This window comes from Denticeps clupeoides, chromosome 12 (genome assembly GCF_900700375.1).
Source record: "Denticeps clupeoides chromosome 12, fDenClu1.1, whole genome shotgun sequence".
Lineage (NCBI taxonomy): Eukaryota > Metazoa > Chordata > Actinopteri > Clupeiformes > Denticipitidae > Denticeps > Denticeps clupeoides.
The window spans coordinates 15373936-15379146 of NC_041718.1; the positions used below are offsets into that span (position 1 = coordinate 15373936).

Genomic DNA, 5211 nt, shown 5'->3' on the forward strand with positions numbered 1-5211 from the left:
GGATCCTAAAGGTGCAGACGTGGCGTGCTCTTTCCCCCCCGGGTTAATTTTGGACCGTTAGTCATTGCGCTGCAGTTAGCTACCTCAGAGAGGCTGAAACATGAAGCACCACTTCCTCTCTTGCCACATTTGCCCTGGCCATGTCTCAGCTTTTCACATGAGTCTCTTCGACTGGAGGGAAAATGCACATCCAGACAGGAAGAGTTAAAAAAGAAATGACGTTTCATTATGTTTATTATGGGCCACATGAATGCAAATGAAATGAAATAAATGCAACATGCTCTTGAGGAACAGTGTGCTCTGACATACAGTGAAACACACTCAAGCTTTAACAAAAATATATATTGACAAATACATCTGAATATTATAATATGTTCATGTTAGGCCAATTTTAACGTATTAATTGCATCATTATTATTTCGTTTTCTTTTACATTCCCATCGTATTGTCAGTGATTGAATCCAAATGTTTTCCACTAAACCTAGAAATTATTGAATAGATCTTGGTCAGGATAAGAGCTCTTAATAAAGTACGACAGTGAACTGCACTAATAAAAGCAAGAGCTATGGGTGTCAGACTAAAAGCCCTGTTTTGGTTGCCCTGGACACCAGCGGTCCAGAAAGGTACCATTGCATGCATCTGAGAGACGGCCACCCTCACAGTCCTCTGATGGAGTTGAACGTCAACTGGCAGGACGGAGAAGGAGAAGAATCGCGCCCATTCACTTCTCAGAAGCGGTAGGCAGAACCGCGGCTGCACACCGAGCACATGGACCAGACCGTCTCATCTTCCCTCCTCTAGTCAGCAAACGAGGACGCCTTCATCTCGCGTGATCGAGAGGCTGTTTCCTCTGATTCCACTATTCCCTGGGACATTGTCTTCCAGAAAAACCAACACGCCTCCTGACTCCAATCTCTGTTTTCCCCCCACTTGGGCTTTGATTTCCTTTTGAACTGGATGTGGCTAATGAGGGCTGCATGTCGGGGCGCTGCCACGTGTTCGGGACCGTGGCACTCTGCAGCACGATGCGTGTAACAAGCTCCTTCACGCGGCACGACTCGACGTTCTCAGGGAAGTCCGCCGCTTTTCCTCCTGCACGGCCGGCCCGCCAAGCATCATTACACCGTCGACCTCTGATTAGTTCCACATGCACAGCTTAGTGTTAGTGTGGCTGCATGTGCTAAGAAGTCTTTCTTCCCACACATAGTTCACAAAGGAGATCAAGACAACGACATGGTGGAACCCGGGCATTTCCAAAAACACTGCAGTCAGATAGCAGGATGTTTCTAAAAGGTTGTGAATAACTTTGCTAAGCTGAAAATGAGCATAATTGGACATAATTGGAACTGGCTGATTGCGTTCTATTAAACGTAGGTCAATTCCCATTAGGATCTTAATGATTTGTACGTATAGAGTTACATGTACTGAACAAAGTTGTGTAAAAAGACTGTGTGGTGGGGAGAGAACTGAGTGTAGAGAAACTCTTTCTCCCTCCACACAAATGCACTGTATTCAACCAATCCAACTTGATGTTACCTGGCAGAAAGAGGCATGGCACAATAGAGGTTAAAAATGAACAGTTTCTAATTTATTAACACCGGTAAATAATTATTGTAGTTACATGTGAATATTGAATGTAAAAAGGTACCAAGGTTATAGAGAAAATGAAAATGAGAAGAAAGAGTAAAGGGGGAGAGAGAGAGAGAAAGAGGCAGAGCCATGAGAAATAATGAGATGATAGAGCAGGCTCGAAAACCAGAAGATCCGGTTTTGATGGAAAAACAGCTGGGAAAGAAAAGAAAAGAAAAAAAGAGTCCCCTTCCCCACATGTGAGCAGACCTTTATACCCCTGGCCTACAGGAAGTTGTCACTTGCCTACAGGAAGTTGTCACAGACCAATCAGAACCTGTTGTTTCTGATGTCACGCCCCCCGGTGCCTCCCATCTGGGGAAGACAAAGAGAGTGGGCGGTCCTGACGGCCGACACCTCACACGTTGCCGTCCGACAAAAGGCATGAAAAACAGAGGTGTTGAATCTTCATGCACAACAATTGCCACAGGAATGTCACATTTCTTCTTGTAGACGGTCGCTATGCAAAACAAAAGCATGGTCCTGCGACGCCCAATCTTACAGTTGTCTCATCATTTCATACAAGCTTCTCCACAGCAGGAAAAGAAACAAACCTTTATCACTGTATTCCTTTTCAGAGCTCCAGAAAGACATTTTGAGGTGATCAGCCCTACACCTCAGTGACAGTAAAATAGAGCCATTAACCTTTAGCTAAGAGAAAAAAAGCAGACAAAAAGGTAACAATGCACAGTATGCAGGAATCGTTCTTTTTGATCTTCTGATATCTGGAAGACAGATTTTGGACTACCAACAGCAGTGTGGCTACTTTCCCTGTGTGTACGTGTGTGGAACTAATCAGAAGCTAAAATAATAAATGCCAGAAAGTGTCATCAACACTCCCGTATTATATTATATCATCTATAAAATCCTTCGGCGGGATAGAGTGACTTCTGGAGCCATCCAAAGGAAATGAAAGGCGAGCACAGGACCCAATCGGTCCCATGGCTGTCGCTATAAGAGCATGCCAAGGCAGTCCAAGCATGCTGGCAAAGATCTCCCCTAAAGACCGTGGGAGCCAAAACTCTGGAGCCGTGCTCTGGTGATGTCACGCAGTGGAAGCAACCCCTTGGGGCCGGGGAGTCGTGTCTGGGTCACATGTCTCAGATTCCTCCACACCAAGGACACAGAGGCCTTGGCACAGGCCACAGGAACGCTGCAACCAATTAGAGCTGAAGTATCACATTCTGTGTCACCACCGGCAGGCTGGGGTTGGGAAAGGGACGACAGATGAGAGGTCAGAGGCAAAAGTTTGTTCAACTCTGATTCCTTCCTGCCAGGGCTAGAGAGGTTTATTGTGTGATATGGAAATCAATGAAAATGAGAAGAGGCCTGAGATGAATCACGTAATAAGAAATCACTGGTTCAGGACACTCTTTGGCCTGCTTGTGATGGTTTTAGAAGATTATAGAATAAGTACATAAATTTAAATTGCAAAACATCAATTTAGCCTTTATAGAAATCTTATAAAATAACAAGATTTACAGGGAATGAAACAGGAGTGACGAAGAAAAAGAAGGTAGATTTTCTAAAAAACAATTAAAGGAGAAACAAAAAAAAATGATCTAAACAGTTAAAAATGCACATTTGATCTTATTTTATCTTAATTTAGTAAGATTCATTTTTTAAATACACATCCCGATTCCAGTGGGGTACACCATTTTTGAAGTAATTGTGAGAATGAATTATATGTTATTTGGTTTCATTGGTCAGTTAATGTCGTTGCCTAAATAAGGTGAACTTAAGCAGCAGGTGCTGCATCATCTTCCTCCTGAGCTGGTGGACCACGAGGCAGACGTGCTCGCCCCGGAATTCACAGCCCGACCTCACCGGCTAAGCGAGGGCACAGATGCATCTGCAGTGGTAAGTCTAACTGGGCACGGCCTCTGCCGGTGTGGTGTTACTACACAGGAAATACTGGGGCAGGAATTCTGCTGCCCATTAAAATGAATACGAAGCAAGGGTGTCGGGTTCGTCCCGGGCTATCCCTATCGCATGAATAAACGACTCCGGGCCAGTCTACCACCGGACCCCATTAATTTTCCAGTGCTGGCAGCGGCCTCTGGAAGCTTCTGAACCGCCCTTTGGTTTATAGATGAGGACGTCTGTTGGACGGGAAGCCACTTGTGTTTGCTGCTAGTAGGGCACGTCCTGTGAACACTCACCTGCCACGTGCGTCCGGTATTCAGCAGAGCATGCTGTGCATTCAGGTCTGGAGGCGGAGACCCAGGTAATGACTCCTTTTATCCTGCACATCAATAACTGATGAGGACGTACCGTGTGTGAGTGTGTGTGTGTGTGTGTGTTTTGCTTGTAAACTATTAGTGTTCTCAAACGTATAGCTCGATGTGCAGAATTTATAAGGCGTTAAGGGAGCCTATACTTGTTGCTTGCTGTTTACATGCAATTCTAATCTTCACTTTCCGTGTGAATTAGCACATTTCTACACCAGATGCGCAAAAGAATAACCTGTCTCTCTCTTTCTCTCTTTTTTTTCTATTAAAACAGAAAATAGAGCCCGAGCGAGGTATAAATATCCCTACCTCCTTCAGCAGTGGAAGAGTTGATGTGCGAGAGGAATAGGTGTGAGAGTTTCAGTCTGAAATACAATGTGTGTGTGTGTGTGTGTGTGTTTTCGCTGCGAGTTCACAGGCCCTCGTACAGCATGTGGGGAATATGGCATCTGGCTCACGGAAGGCAGGAGCAGTGGGTGGGTTTCTGCGGGGCGTCTGCTCCCTCCCACTGCGCACTCAGCCGTGGAAGCTGCATCGCCGTGACGCCAACTAATGGCAAACGTGAAATCCACAGCTCTTTTTGACTGTACCATTCTGTCGTTTACTGACAACAGCGACACCGAATACTGAATATGGCTGATGTGTGACAAGTTCCTCAGGCTGGGTGACATGTTTTACACAGTTAAGAGCACTGCTGCCAAAGCTGTTGCATCTTGGTGAAAGGAGACATTTGAACCGCTGAGAATTATGCAATTTCACTCGTACTCATCAGTCTTGTATATTTTTATACTTTGCAGGAACAACTCAAATTGATTTTCCAGCCAGAAACTAAAAGACGAGTGAAGAGCATTTTAGGCTGGTCAATAACAGGAGGATGGTCAATAACAAGCTACTTACTGCATGTGAATTTTTCATGCTGACATTAAAACGGGGCATTTAACATAGGGCAGGAATTAACGTGGACCTCATGAGAAAGAAGGGAAACGCAGGGAGAGTGAGACGGCAGAGTGGGAGACGAATGGTGGGTGCCGCCGAAGGCCCTTCTCGGCCTAATTGAAAAAAAATGGCAACAAATGGAGCTCATTAGGTCTGCTTGGCTGGCGCCCAGATACATTGGCTGGGTTGAAAGTGATCCCACGGTGGGGCCGACAAGGAGAACGCCTGAAGAGGGCTCCACTACGAGAGCGCAGGTCACTTCAAAAGAAATAACAGCATTTATTAGCACAAAATAGCTATGTGCATCAGTGATCAGGTACGCTTGTGTGAGTGAGCACGCTGCTGTGGACGTTCTGAGCTCATTCGTTTTTTTTCCTTGAGAAGTACATATATAATGTACCCCTCTGTTGAATTT

At 45.3% G+C, this 5211-nt stretch overlaps 1 long non-coding RNA gene across 1 annotated transcript; it reads right to left on the minus strand.

The window, feature by feature from the left end:
- Positions 1-985: 985 nt before the first annotated feature.
- LOC114800359 (uncharacterized) lies at positions 986-4194 on the minus strand. Its single transcript, XR_003751377.1, has 3 exons — positions 4170-4194; positions 3792-3874; positions 986-1133 (listed from the first exon to the last, which is right to left on the minus strand). It is a non-coding gene; the product is annotated as an uncharacterized LOC114800359 (long non-coding RNA).
- Between the last annotated feature and the right edge of the window lie 1017 nt (positions 4195-5211).